Source organism: Leopardus geoffroyi, chromosome B3 (assembly GCF_018350155.1).
Source record: "Leopardus geoffroyi isolate Oge1 chromosome B3, O.geoffroyi_Oge1_pat1.0, whole genome shotgun sequence".
Classification (NCBI taxonomy): Eukaryota; Metazoa; Chordata; class Mammalia; order Carnivora; family Felidae; genus Leopardus; species Leopardus geoffroyi.
In genome coordinates, this window is record NC_059337.1 from 23621542 (window position 1) to 23638244 (window position 16703).

A 16703-nucleotide genomic window follows, 5' to 3' on the forward strand; every position below is an offset into this window, starting at 1 on the left:
TAGTTAGGTTTTATATTTGGGATCTTTCTTGTTTCTTAAGATAGGCCTGAATTGCAATGTATTTTCCTCTCAGGACTGCCCCTTCGCTGCATCCCAAAGCGTTTGGATTGTTGTATTTTCATTTTCATTTGTTTCCATGTATTTTTTAATTTATTCTCTAATTGCCTGGTTTACCCATTCATTCTTTAGTAGGGTGTTCTTTAACCTCCATGCTTTTGGAGGTTTTCCAGACTTTATCCTGTGGTTGATTTCAAGCTTCATGGCATTGTGATCTGAAAGTATGCATGGTATGATCTCAATTCTTGTATACTTATGAAGGGCTGTTTTGTGACCAAGTATGTGATCTATCTTGGAGAATGATCCATGTGCACTCAAGAAGAAAGTATATTCTGTTGCTTTGGGATGCAGAGTTTTAAATATATCTGTAAAGTCCATCTAATCCAATGTATCATTCAGGGAACTTCTTTCTTTTTTGATCCTGTGTGTAGATGATCTATCCATTGTTGTAAGTGGAGTATGAAAGTCCCCTGCAATTACTACATTCTTATCAATAAGGTTGCTTATGTTTGTGATTAATTGCCATCTAGCCTGCAAAGTTTCAGTGCACATGTGTTACTATCCTTATGTGCCTACCTTTGTAGTTTAAGGCCTGCTTGTCCCTGGCTTCTTTAATAAATCTCTTTTTGTTTTTGTATTTTGCAACTTTCACTATGATATGCCAGTGAGAAGACCTATTGTTAAATCTGATGGGAATTCCCTGTGTCTCCTGGATTTGGATGTCTGCTTCCTTCCCCAATTTAGGGAAGTTCTCAGCTATAATTTCTTCAAGTAAACCTTCTGCTCCTTTCTTTCTTCTTCTTCTGGAACTCTTATGATATGGATATTATTTAATTTAAAAAATTTTTTAAACATTGATTTATTTTTGAGAGACAGAGTGTGAGCAGGGGAGGGGAAGAGAGAAAGGGAGACACAGAATCTGAAACAGGCTCCAGGCTCTGAGCTGTCAGCACAGAACCCAACATGGGGCTCGAACCCACAAGCCATGAGATCATGACCTGAGCTGAAGTCAGATGTTTAACTGAATGAACCACTCAGGCACCCCAATATTGATATTATTATGTTTCATTGTATCACTTAGTTCTCTAATTCTTCCCCCGTGGTCTAGTATTTTCTTATCTCTCTTTTTCTTGCCTTCATTATTTTCCATAATTTTATATTCTATTTCACTTTTTCTATCCTCTGCTTCCTCTATCCTTGAGGTCACTGCATCTAGTTTATTTTGCAACTCATTTAGAGCATTTCTTAATTCATCATGACTTATTTCTTAGCTCCTTGATCTCTGCAGCAATAGATTCTCTGCTGTCTTCTTTGCTTTTTTCAAGACCAACTATTAATTTTATGACTACTATTCAAAAAATTTGCTTAAACATATTTTTATATCTATTTTGTTCAACTCCCTAGCAGTCTTTTTTTCATGGAATTTATTTTGGGAGAATTCTTCTGTTTCATCATTTTGGCTAGTTTTCTGTTCCTTATGTGTTGTAATACCTTATTATGTGTCCTTCACCTGTGAAAACTATTATGTTAAAAGGGGGTCACCTGGCCATTTAGGAGGTGGTTTTGGAGTGTGTTGCATGCTTTCTGTTGTTGTGACTCTGGTTGCTTTGTCTGCTTACTTGTAGTGGTTGTTTGGGCCTTCCAACAGGTGTGTTTTGATTTGTTCATTGAAGTAACCCTGGAAAAAAAATTTAAAAGTGTGGGGGGGAGGTGGTGGAAGAATCCTGACCCCATACAAGGACAGAAATGACAGGGGTGGGGGAAAAAGAAAAAAAACAGTTTGAGAAATCCCTATCAAAATAACACCAGCATTCTTCACAGAGCTAGAACAAACAATACTAAAATTTGTATGGAACCAGAAAAGACCTTGAATAGCCAAAGCAATCTTGAAAAAGAAAACCAAAGCTGAAGGCATCACAACCCAGGACTTTAAGGTTTATTTTAAAGCTATAATCATCAAGACAGTATGGTACTGGCACGAAAACAGACGCTTGGATCAGTGGAACAGAATAGAGAACCCAGAGATAGACCCACAAATGTATGGCCAACTAAGTTTTGACAAAGGAGCAAAGACTATCCAATGGAATAAAGACAGTCTCTTCAGCCAATGGTGCTGGTAAAACTGGTCAGCAACAAGGAGGAAAATGAACCTGGGCCACTTTCTTACACCATAGACAAAAATAAATTCAAAATGGATGAAAGACCTAAATGTAAGACAGGAAGCCATCAAAATCCTAGAGGAGAAAGAAGGCGAAAACCACCTTATCCTCAGCCACATCAACTTCTTACTAAACATGTCTCCAGAGGCAAGGGAAACAGAAGCAAAAATGAACTATTGGGACCTCAAGATAAAAAGCTCATGCACAGTGAAGGAAACAATCAGCAAACTAAAAGGCAACTGATGGAATGGGAGAAGATATTTGCAAATGACAATTTGTAAAAATTTATGTGGATATCAGATAAAGGGTTAGTATCTAAAAATCTGTAAAGATCTTATCAAGCTCCACACCCTAAAAACAAATAATCCAGTGAAGAAATGGACAAAAGACAGGAATAGACCCTTCTCCAAAGAAGACATCCAGATGGCTGACAGACACATGAAAAAGTGCCCAATATCACTCATCATCATGGAAATACAAATTAAAACTACAATGAGATACCACCTCACACCTGTCACAATGGCTAACATTAACAACTCAGGCAACAACAGATGTCGGCAACGATATAGAGAAAGAGGATCTTTTTTGCAGTGTTAGTGGAAATGAAAACTGGGCAGACACTCTTGAAAACAATATGGAAATTCATCAAAAACTTAAAAATAGAACTACCTTATGACCCAAAAATTGAACTGTTAGGTATTTATCCAAGGGACAGAGGTGTGTTGTTTCAGAGGGGCACACACACCCCAATGTTTATATCTGTGCAATAGACAATAGCCAAATTATGGAAACAGCCCAAATTTCCATCAATGTATGAATGGATAAAAAAGATGTTGTATATATATATGTGTGTGTGTGTATATATATATATATATATATATAGTGTGTGTATATATGTATATATATACACACATATATATATACACAATGAGTATTACTTGGCAATCAAAAAGAATGAAATCTTGTCATTTGCAACTATGTGGACAGAACTAAAGGGTATTATGCTAAGCAAAATTAGTCAGTCATGGAAAGACAAATATCATATGAACTCACTCATGAGAAATTTAAGATACTAAACAGTTGAATATAATGGAAGGGAAGCAAAAATAATATACAAACAAGAAGTGGGATAAAACATAAGAGAGTCTTAAATATAGAGAACAAACAGAGGTTTTCTGGAGGGGTTGAGGGAGGGGGGAAGGGCTAAATGGGTAAGGGACATTAAAGAATCTCCTCCTGAAATTATTGTTTCACTATATGTTAACTAACTTGAATGTAAGTTTTAAAATTAACTAATTAATTAATTAAAAGAGAAGATCAATAAAATTTCCCTTTTTCCCCCTGAAAAATAAAAGAAAAGGAAAAGAAAAGAAAAGGGAAAGGAAAAGAAAGGAAAGGAAAAGAAAAGAAAGACTGACCATGCAGAGAAGCAGAGAAACTATCTTTGTCCAGTAAGAGAGAGAGAGAGGAAAATAAAGAAGGAGACACAAAAGAGGTGTAAAAAGAATAGATTAAAAATGTCTGCTTAAACAAACTACCAACCAGAATAACCAGAATAAAGAAGGGAAGGAAAAAGCAGAAGAAAAGGAAGAAGAAAAAAGAATATATAGATAGATATAAATATAGATGTAGATACAGAGATTACATCTATATCTATCTTTGTATATATATAAATATATATACACATCTTATATCTTTATACATATCTTATATCTTTATATATATATATATATATCTTTATATATAGATGTAGATATAGATATATATAACATCTATATCTATCTTTATATATATATATATCTGTATCTATTATCTATAGATATCTATATCTATCTTCATATATATATATATATATATGATAAGAATCGACCAAGAATCACATCAGATAATGCAAAGCTGCTAGACAGATATCTGATGGTGCCTTGGAACTGGTGGCCATGCTGGTCTGGGGGAGGGACTCTCTGGTTGGGCAGTGTCAGTCTCGTTCCTGTAGATATACTGTTACCAGGCACAGAGGGGCATGGTTTGATGTGGCTAGTCTCCCCTCCATTGTGGGCCTGTTGTCCATTCCTTGAAGACCCACCTTGTTGATGATGGGGAGATCATTACCCCAGTCTATACCCCCTCCTCCGGACTGGGTGTCCTAAAAAACTCTGTTAAGCCCGTCCTCACAGTGCCACGTGGGTGCAAGTGTGCCAGTTTCTTCTTCTCTACAGTCTCCTATGCCTCCCAGGTGCCCAGCTCAGATTCAAACCATGATGTCTTAAACGATCCTGCTCCACACACCCTGGTTCCATGGTAGAGCCACTCCACCCAGCCAGCTGACAAGGGACCTCTTGCTGGTGGGCACCTGCAGGGCCTTTTGTCCTTGGAGCATCTTCCCTTTTCACTAGCTAAACTTGGGCATCTTTGTCCTATAATGGCTTTCCACTTCTAACTTTTCTTGGATGCTTTCATCCTGTGGAGGCGGCTTTCCACCCTAAGCCTTGTTGTACTTAATAACTGGCCTTGGGCGTGTTTACCCTGTGGCAGCTTTCCACTCTAAGCCTTGTTAACCTATTGGTGCAAGTGTACAGAATTCTTAAACTGACTTCCCATAACCCAAGGCTAAGGTAAACAGACTTGGAGTTGGCAACTTTTGAAGGTTACTTGCGGGCATAGTGCACTGTTACTGGGTTAGGTAGCAAGTGTCTGTGTAACCTTGTCTCAGTGCTTATTCAGGGGGGCAGGGGAGGAAAACAGTGGTTGCCTGCTCCCTTGTCTTCAGAGAAGTTCTCCAAATTGCTCCAAAATGTTTATGAACAGATCTATCTCCTGTTTGCCCAGGCATTGTGTAGATTGTCATTATTATGTTGCCTCTACAGGCAGGCTGTTTTCTCTTTAAGGACAAAGACCCAGATATCACTTACCCTCATGCTCATCACGTGTCTAGTCAGCTGTCTTTTAAAGCTCCAGGTTCCAAGCCCCACTAGTTGTACAAAGTCACATAATAAGCCCCTCTGGTTTTTATTTTTTTTTTATTTTTTTTTTTTTATTTTTTTTCAACGTTTATTTATTTTTGGAACAAAGAGAGACAGGGCATGAACGGGGGAGGGGCAGAGAGAGAGGGAGACACAGAATCGGAAACAGGCTCCAGGCTCTGAGCCATCAGCCCAGAGCCCGACGCGGGGCTCGAACTCATGGACGGTGAGATCGTGACCTGGCTGAAGTCGGACGCTTAACTGACTGCGCCACCCAGGCGCCCCTCCCCTCTGGTTTTTAAAGTCACACGTTATGAGAGGGGAGGAGCCAAGATGGCAGAACAGCATGAAAGTTTTTTTTGTGTGTGTGTGTGTCTTGCATCCATGAAATACAACCAGATCAACATTAAACAATCCTGCACACCTAGAAAACTGATTTGAGGATTAACACAACAATCTGCACAACCTGAACCACAGAATTCAGCAGGTACATGGTACAGAGAGATGAACTGGGGGAGAGAGGAGCTGTGGAGGGCAGGGAGTGGTTTTTGCATATGGAGAGAGGATGGAGGCAGGGGTGGGTAAGAATATGGGAAAAGCAAATCCCCCAAAAGCATCTGGAAAGAAAGTGGTAAGTGAAAACAACCACAGGGACTGAACTAAAAAGGGAGAAAGGAGAAAGAAGATGGTTTAAATCTCATTAAGACTCTATAAAAGGGGAAAACAGAGTCTGAAACTCCACAGCTCAATACCTGGCAGTGCTCTGGTGAGAAGAGTGAATCCATAGAAGCAGAGTGAAGTCACAGGGAGAGACAGCTCCCCTGTTGGGAGGACACCTAGCAGAGGCTGTGTGTCTCCCCCAAAGGCAAAGGCCCCAGTGGACTTTGGAGAAAAAACACATTCACTGGTGCTGGAACAAGGTCACTGGGGGTGAAACCTGGTGCCAGATGCATGTTGTAATTTGTCATAATCCATGACACGCTGCTGCTACACAATCACATGAACTTTTACAGGTGGGCTGGCACCCAGCCGCAGTATCTGAGCATCAGCAGCAGAATGTTCCTGGATGCAGCCAGCACCTGGCTGTTGCTTGGTAAGACTCTCCCACAGAGAGGCAGAACTGGTCAAAGCCACAGTCCCTCAGAAACAAGGTGTCAAGAAAAACAATCACATCTGAGATAAAACTCAAGCAGGAGAATCTGCTTGGGGCCTGGTCAGAGACAGTGTAAAAGCAGGAAGTGCATGGAAACCAAAGACAAAAGACAGGTGCCCGATTGTTGATTGGGGAGAACCGAGTTCCAATACTAGACATTGGGTAGCTGGGTGGTGCAATTTTCACCACTCCTGTGCATGAGCATACACACCTACAAGCGCCACAACAATCCACTCCAGTAAACTAAGGAGTACCATCTAGTGGAGAATGGAGCCGTTACACTAAACCCCGCCCAATGGGCCACACAAATCTCTCCTCTCTGCTTGCTTAGTTTATGGACTATAAAGTGCCTCATAAAAAAAAGGGGGGGGGGCTCCTGGGTGGCTCAGTCAGTTAAGCGGCCGACTTTGGCTCATGATCTCACGGTCCGTGAGTTCGAGCCCCGCGTTGGGCTCTGTGTTGACAGCTCAGAGCCTGGAGCCTGTTTCATTCTGAGTCTCCCTCTTTCTGCCCCTCCCCCATTCATGCTCTGTCTCTCTCTGTCTCAAAAATAAATAAACGTTAAAAATTTAAAAATAAAAGTGCCTCATAGTTTGACTTCTAGGCGAAAACGAAGTAATTTGAGTCAATTTCGGTCTGTTTGGTGGTCCATCTATTCAATTTTCTTTTTTTTTCTTTTTTCTCTTTTTCGTTTCCTTTCTTCTTCTTGAATACAGAAAGAGAAAAAAAATATTTTTATTTTCAATTTTTATTACAAATATTTTCCTTATTTTTTTCTAGTATTTTTTTACTTTTGTGTATTTTTTTCAAATTCTATTTTACTTCCATCATTTAATTTTATTTTACTTCAGTGTATTCATTTTTTCAAATTTTCAAACGATTTTCTTTTTTTTTTCTTTCCCCTTTTTTCTCTAATATATCAAGCCCATTTCAACACCCAGACCAAAACACATCTAGGATATAGATCATTTATGTGATATGTGTGTGCGTGTTTAATTTTTAATTTTAATATATGTTTTTTAACTTTTTAAATTTTAATTCTTTTTTTACCTCATTAATTCCTTTTCTCCCTTCAAAATGATGAAACAAAGGAATTCACCTCAAAAGAAAGAACAGGAAGAAATGACAGCCAGGACTTAATGAACACAGATACAAGCAAGAAATCTGAATCAGAATTTAGAAGCATGATAATAAGAATACTAGCTGGAGTCAAAACAGATTGGAATCCTTTTCTGCAGAGATAAAAGAAGTAAAAGCTAGTCAGGATGAAATAAAAGAAATGCTATAACTGAACTGGAATCTTGAACGTATGCCATGGTGGCAAGGATGGATGAGGCAGAGCAGAGAATCAGCGATATACAGGACAAACTTCTGGAGAATAATAAAGCAGAAAAAAAGAGGCAGACTAAGGCAAAATTCTTTAAAAAGCACTATTTAAGAATTAGAGAAATCATGTGACTCATTAAAAATGAACAACATTGGAATTATAGGGGTTCCAGAAGAGGAAGGGAGAGAAATAGGGATAGAAGGGTTATGTGAGCAAATCATAGCAGAAAACTTTCCTAACCTGGGGAAAGACACAAACGTCAAAATCCAGGAAGCACAGATGACTCCCACTAGATTCAACAAAAACTGACCATCAACAAGACATATAGTCAAATTCACAAGTGATTCAGGCAAGGAAAGAATCATGAAAGCAGCAAGGGAAAAAAGTCCTTAACCTACAAGGGAAGATACATCAGGTTTACAGCAGATCTATTCACAGAAACCTGGCAGGCCAGAAGGAGTGGCAGGATATATTCAATGTGTTCAATCAGAAAAATATGCAGCCAAGAATTCTTCACCAGCAAAGCTGTCATTCAAAATAGAAAGAGAAATTAAAAGTTTCCTAGAGAAAGAAAAATTAAAGGAGTTTGTGACCACTAAAGCAGCCCTGCAAGAAATCTTAAGGGGGACTTTCTGAGGGGAGAAAAGATGAAAAAAAAAACAAATAAAGACCGAAAGCAACAAAGACTAGAAAGGACCAGAGAACACTACCAGAAACTCCAACTCTACAAGCAACATAAGGGCAATAAATTCACTTTTTTCAGTACTCACTCTAAACGTCAGTGGACTAAATGCTCCAATCAAAAGATACAGGGTAACAGAATGGATAAGAAAACAAGACCATCTATATGCTGTTTACAAGAGACCCACTTTAGACCTAAAGACACCTTCATATTGAAAGTAAGGGAATGGAAAATCATCTGCCTTGCTTATGGTCAACAAAAGGAAGCCAGAGTAACCATACTTATATATCAGACAATCTAGACTTTAAAATAAAGACTGGACTTAGGATCGGAAGATGGGGGGCGGAGGAGGATGCTGATCTCACTGCTCCTGCTGACCACATAGATTCCACCCACACCTGCCTAAATAACCCAGAAAACCACCAGAAAAATAGCAGAATGGACTCTCCAGAGCCAAGGGTAGACAAGAGGCCCACAGAAGAGGGTAGGAAGGGCAGAGAGGCAGTGCACGTTACACGGACTGGTGTGAGGGACCTGGGGCAATGGAGGGGCAGCCCACCAAGCAAGGCAGAGCCCCCAAAGTCTGACTTGCAAAAGCAGAGGGGCTGGACGGAGTGAGTTCTGACAGCCAGCGGGACTTAATATCTGGAAAGTTATAAGTCAACATCTCTGCTCGGAGAGTGGGAAGGGCTAGAGGACAAAGGGAGGGAGAGTTGAGCCCCAGAAGACAGAGCTCAGCTCAGCAGGGAACAAGGCACTGGCCAGCACCATCTCCCTCACCCATCCCCCAGCCAAAATCCCAAAGGGAGCCAGTTCCTATCACAGAACTTGCTTGCACCACCAAAACACCCAACACTGTGCTTCTGTGGATCTATCCCTCCGACGGGTCAGCCTCCCTCCCAGTACCGCAGCACCCCTACCGCAGTGGACCACCAAAGGCAAAGCAAGCTGAGCCTGCCCCTCCCATCCCTGTGCACCTTGTGGATCCACCCTGGCTAATATGCCAGATCCCACAGAAGCAGCACCATAAGCCTGGCAGTGTGCAAGGAACCCACACAGGGCCACACCACTCCACAGTGAGTACTGCCTTTGTGAGAGGGGAAGATAAGGTACAAATCAGTCTAACTGAGGCCCGAGTGGTGGGCTGGGAGGCAGATATCATATCTGACTGTGGCCCCGCCCACCGCACAAGTTACTCCAGAAGGCACAGGGAAAGAGCTCTGCAGTTCTGTACCACTCCAGAGACTATCCAAAATGATGAAACGGAAAAATTCTCCTCAAAAGAAACTCCAGGAAGTAGCGACAGCTAATGAACTGATCAAAAACAATTTAAGCAATATAACTGAACATGAATTTAAAACAATAGTCATAAAATTAATCACTGGGTTTGAAAAAAGTATAGAGGACAGCAGAGAATCTATTGAAACAGAGATCAAGGGTCTAAGAAACAGGAGGAGTTAAAAACTGCTATAAATGAGGTGCAAAATAAAATGGAGGTGACCACAGCTCGGATTGAAGAGACAGAGGAGTGAATTAGAAGATAAAATAATGGAAAAAGAGGAACCTGAGATAAAGAGAGATAAAAAAAATCCGGGAGTATAAGGAGAGATTTAGAGAACTAGGTGATGCAATGAAACACAATAATATCTGTATAATAGGGATTCCAGAGGAAGAGAGAGAGAAAGGGGCTGAAGGTGTAGTTGAACAAATCATAGGTGAGAACTTCCCTAATCTGAGGAAGGAAAAAGGCACTGAAATCCAACAGGCACAGAGACCTCCCATCAGACTTAACTTGAATCGATCTTCTGCATGACATATCATACCGAAACTGAGAAAATACAAGGATAAAGAGAAAATTCTGAAAGCAGCCTAGGATAAACAGGCTCTAACATATAAAGGGAGACTGATAAGACTAGCGACAGATCTATCTACTGAAACTTGGCAGGCTGGAAAGGAATGGCAGGAAATCTTTATGTGATGAACAGAAAAAATATGTAGCTGAGAATCCTCTATCCAGCAAGTCTGTCATTTAGAATAGAAGGAGAGATAAAGGTCTTCCCAAACAAACAAAAACTGAAGGAATTCATCACCACTAAAACAGCCCTACAAGAGATCCTAAAGGGGATTCTGTGAGTGAAATGTTGCAAGGACCACAAAGTACCAGAGAAATCACTACAAGCATGAAACCTACAGACATCACAATGACTCTAATTCCATACCTTTTTATAATAACACTGAATGTAAATGGACTAAATGCTCCAACCAAAAGACATAGGGTATCAGAATGGAGAAAAGACAAAACAAAACAAAACAAGACCCATCTATTTTCTGTCTACAAAAGACTAATTTTAGACCTGAGGACACCTTCAGATTGAAAGTGAGGGATGGAGAACAATCTATCATGCTACTGGAACTCAAAAGAAAGCTGGAGTAGTGATACTGATATCAGACAAACTGGACTTTAAAGGCTGTAACAAGAGATGAAGAAGGGCATTATATAATAATTACAGGGTCTACCCATCAGGAAGAGCTAAACATTATAAATGGTATGTGCCAAACACAGGAGTCCCCAAATATATAAAACAATTACTCACAAACATAAGCAACCTTATTGATAAGAATGTGGTAATTGCAGGGGATTTTAATACTCCACTTACAACAATTGAGATATCATGTAGACACAGGATCAATAAAGAAACAAGGGCCTTGAATGATACATTGGATCAGATGGACTTGACAGATATATTTACAACTCTGCATTCCAAAGCAACAGAATATACTTTCTTCTCGAGGGCACATGGAATATTCTCCAAGATGGATCACATACTGTGTCACAAAACTGCCCGTCATAAGTATACAAGAATTGAGATCATACCATGCATACTTTCAGACCATAATGCCATGAATCTTGAAATCAACCACAGGAAAAAGTCTGGAAAACCTCCAAATGTATGGAGGTTAAAGAACACCCTACTAAAGAATGAATGGGTCGACCAGGCAATTAGAGAAGAATTTTAAAAATACATGGAAACAAATGAAAATGAAAATACAACAATCCAAATGCTTTCGGATGCAGCAAAGGCTGTCCTGAGAGGAAAATACATTGCAATCCATGCCTATCTCAAGAAATAAGAAAAATCCCAAATACAAAATCTAATAGCACACCTAAAGGAACTAGAAGCAGAACAGCAAAGACACCCCAAACCCATCAGAAGAAGAGAAATAATAAAGACCAGAGCAGAAATAAACAATATAGAATGTAAAAAAAAAAAAAAAAGAAAGAAAGAAAGAAAGAAAGAAAGAAAGAAAAAAAGAAGCTGTAGAGCAGATCAATGAAACCAATAGTTGGTTTTTGAAAAAATAAACAAAATTGATAAACCTCTTGCCAGGCTTCTCAAAAAGAAAAGGGAGAGGACCAAAATAGATAAAATCATGAATAAAAATGGAATTATTACAACCAATCCCTGAGAAATACAAGCAATTATCAGGGAATACTATGAAAAATTATATGCCAACAATCTGGACAACCTGGAAGAAATGGACAAATTCATCAGCACCCACAAACTTCCAAAACTAAAACAGGAACAAATAAAAAACTTGAAGAAATTGAATCAGTCATCAAAAATCTCCCAACAAATAAGAGTCCATGACCAGATGGCTTCCCAGGGGAATTCTACGAGACATTTAAGCAGAGTTAATACCTATCCTTCTCAAGCTGTTCCAAAAAATAGAAAGGGAAGAAAAACTTCCAGACTCATTCTATGAAGCCAGCATTACTTTGATTCCCAAACCAGACAGAGACCCAGCAAAAAAAGAGAACTACAGGCCAATATCCCTGATGAATATGGATGCAAAAATTCTCAGCAAGATACTAGCAAATCGAATTCAACAGCACATAAAAAAGAATTATACACGGGATAGAAGGAACATACTTAAAGATCATAAAAACCATTTATGAAAAGCCCACAGCTAACATCATCCTCAACGGGGAAAAACTGAGAGCTTTTTCCCTGAGATCAGGAACATGACAGGGATGCCCACTCTCACCGCTGTTGTTTAACATAGTGCTGGAAGTTCTAGCATCAGCAATCAGACAACAAAAGGAAATCAAAGGCATCAAAATTGGCAAAGATGAAGTCAAGCTTTCGCTTTTTGCAGATGACATGATATTATACATGGAAAATCCGATAGACTCCACCAAAAGTCTGCTAGAATTGATACATGAATTCAGCAAAGTTGCAGGTTACAAAATCACTGTACAGAAATCAGTTGCATTCTTATACACTAACAATGAAGCAACAGAAAGACAAATAAAGAAACTGATCCCATTCACAATTGCACCAAGAAGCATAAAATACCTAGGAATAAATCTAACCAAAGATGTAAAGGATCTGTATGCTGAAAACTATAGAAAGCTTACGAAGGAAATTGAAGAAGATTTAAAGAAATGGAAAGACATTCCCTGCTCATGGATTGGAAAAATAAATATTGTCACAATGTCAATACTACCCAAAGCTATCTACACATTCAATGCAATCCCAATCAAAATTGCACCAGCATTCTTCTCGAAGCTAGAACAAGCAATCCTAAAATTCATATGGAACCACAAAAGGCCCCAAATAGCCAAAGGAATTTTGAAGAAGAAGACCAAAGCAGGAGGCATCACAATCCCAGACTTTAGCCTCTACTACAAAGCTGTCATCATCAAGACAGCATGGTATTGGCACAAAAACAGACACATAGACCAATGGAATAGAATAGAAACCCCAGAACTAGACCCACAAACGTATGGCCAACTCATCTTTGACAAAGCAGGAAAGAACATCCAATGGAAAAAAGACAGCCTCTTTAACAAATGGTGCTGGGAGAACTGGACAGCACCATGCAGAAGGTTGAAACTAGACCACTTTCTCACACCATTCACAAAAATAAACTCAAAATGGATAAAGGACCTGAATGTGAGAGAGGAAACCATCAAAACCTTAGAGGAGAAAGCAGGAAAAGACCTCTCTGACCTCAGCCGTAGCAATCTCTTACTCGACACATCCCCAAAGGCAAGGGAATTAAAAGCAAAAGTGAATTACTGGGACCTTATGAAGATAAAAAGCTTCTGCACAGCAAAGGAAACAACCAACAAAACTAAAAGGCAACCAACGGAATGGGAAAAGATATATGCAAATGACATATCGGACAAAGGGCTAGTATCCAGAATCTATAAAAAGCTCACCAAACTCCACACCCGAAAAACAAATAACCCAGTGAAGAAATGGGCAGAAAACATGAATAGACACTTCTCTAAAGAAGACATCCGGATGGCCAACAGGCACATGAAAAGATGCTCAATGTCGCTCTTATCAGGGAAATACAAATCATAACCTCACTCAGGTATCACCTCACACCAGTCAGAGTGGCCAAAATGAACAAATCAGGGGACTATAGATGCTGGCGAGGATGTGGAGAAACGGGAACCCTCTTGCACTGTTGGTGGGAATGCAAATTGGTGCAGCCACTCTGGAAAGCAGTGTGGAGGTTCCTCAGAAAATTAAAAATAGACCTACCCTATGACCCAGCAATAGCACTGCTAGGAATTTACCCAAGGGATACAGGAGTACTGATGCATAGGGGCACTTGTACCCCAATGTTCATAGCAGCACTCTCAACAATAGCCAAATTATGGAAGAGCCTAAATGTCCATCAACTGATGAATGGATAAAGAAATTGTGGTTTATATACACAATGGAATACTACGTGGCAATGAGAAAAAATGAAATATGGCCTTTTGTAGCAACGTGGATGGAACTGGAGAGTGTGATGCTAAGTGAAATAAGCCATACAGAGAAAGACAGATACCATATGGTTTCACTCTTATGTGGATCCCGAGAAACGTAACAGGAACCCATGGGGGAGAGGGAGGAAAAAAGAAAAAAAAAAAAAAAAAAGAGGTTAGAGTGGGAGAGAGCCAAAGCATAAGAGACTGTTAAAAACTGAGAACAAACTGAGGGTTGATGGGGGGTGGGAGGGAGGAGAGGGTGGGTGATGGGTATTGAGGAGGGCACCTTTTGGGATGAGCACTGGGTGTTTTATAGAAACCAATTTGACAATAAATTTCATATATTATAAAAAAAAAAAAAAAAAAAAAAAAGAATTATACACCATGATCACGTGGGATTCATTCCTGGGCTGCAGGCCTGGTTCAACATTCGCAAATCAATCAATGTGATACACCACATTAATAAATGAAAAGATAAAAACCATATGATCCTGTCAATCGATGCAGAAAAAGCATTTGTCAAAATTCAGCATCCTTTCTTAATAAAAAAGTAAAAGTCGAGAAAGCTGAGATAGAAGAAACATATTTACACATCATAAAAGCCATTTATGAAAAGCCCACAGTGAATATCATCCTCAATGGGGAAAAACTAAGAGCTTTCTCCCTGATATCAAGAACATGACAGGGACGTCCCCTCTTAGTGCTGTTGTTTAACATAGTGTTGGAAGTGCTAGCATCAGCAATCAGACAATATAAGGAAATGAAAGGCATCAAAATTGGCAAAGATGAAGTTAAGCTTTTACTTTTTGCAGATGACATGATATTATACATGGAAATTCTGAGAGAATCTACCAAAAGTCTGCGAGAACTGATACATGAATTCAGCAAAGTCACAGGATACAAAATCAATGTACAGAAATCAGTTGCATTCTTATACACTAATAATGAAGCAACAGAAAGACAAATAAAGAAACTGATCCCATTCACAATTGCACCAAGAAGCATAAAATACCTAGGAATAAACCTAATTTACAAAGATGTAAAAGATGTGTATGCTGAAAATTATAGAAAGCTTATAAAGGAAATTGAAGAAGATATAAAGAAATGGAAAAAACAAACCGTGCTCATGGATTGGAAGAATAAATATTGTCAAAATGTCAATACTACCCAAGACTATCTACACATTCAATGCAATCCCAATCAAAATTGCACCAGCATTCTTCTTGAAGCTAGAACAAGCAATCCAATTTTTGTATGGAACCACAAATGACCCCGAATAGCCAAAGTAATTTTGAATAAGACCAAAGCAGGAGGCATCACAATCCCAGACTTTAGCCTCTACTACAAAGCTGTCATCATCAAGACAGCATGGTAGTGGCACAAAAACAGACACATAGACCATTGGAATAGAATAGAAACCCCAGAACTAGACCCACGAAAGTATGGCCAACTAATCTTTGACAAAGCAGGAAAGAATATCCAATGGAAAATAGACAGTCACTTTAACAAATGGTGCTGGAAGAACTGGACAGCAGCATGCAGAAGGATGAAACTAGACCATTTTCTTACAACATTCACAAAAACAAACTCAAAATGGATAAAGGACCTGAATGTGAGAGAGGAAACCATCAAAACCTTAGAGGAGAAAGCAGGAAAAAACCTCTCTGACCTCAGCCTCAACAATTTCTTACTTGACACATCCACAAAGGCAAGGGAAATAAAAACAAAAATGAAATATTGGGACCTCATGAAGATAAAAAGTTTCTCCACTGCAAAGCAAACCATCAACAAAACTAAAAGGCAACCAACAGAATGGGAAAAGATATATGCAAATGACATATCGGACAAAGGGCTAGTATCCAAAACCTATAAAGAGCTCACCAAACTGCACGCCTGAAAAACAAATAATCCCGTGAAGAAATGGGCAGAAAACATGAATAGACACTTCTCTAAAGAAGACATCCGGATGGCCAACAGGCACATGAAAAGATGCTCAACGTCACTCCTCATCAGGAAAATACAAATCAAAACCACACTCAGATACCACCTCACACCGGCCAGAATGGCTAAAATGAACAAATCAGGAGACTATAGATGCTGGAGAGGATGTGGAGAAACGGGAACCCTCTTGCACTGTTGGTGGGAATGCAAACTGGTGCAGCCGCTCTGGAAAACAGTGTGGAGGTTCCTCAAAAATTTAAAAATATATCTACCCTATGATCCGGCAATATCACTGCTAGGAATTTATCCAAGGGATACAGGAGTGCAGAGGCATAGGGGCAATTGTACTCCAATGTTTATAACAGCACTTTCAACAATAGCCAAATTATGGAAAGAGCCTAAATGTCCATCAACTGATGAATGGATACAGAAATTGTGGTTTATATACACAATGGAATACTACATGGCAATGAGAAAGAATGAAATATGGCCTTTGTAGCAATGTGGATGGAACTGGAGAGTGTTATGCTAAGTGAAATAAGTCATACAGAGAAAGATACCATATGTGTTCACGCTTATGTGGATCCTGAGAAACTTAACAGAAGACCATGGGGAAGGGGAAGAAAAACAAACAAAAAAAGAGGTTAGAGTGGG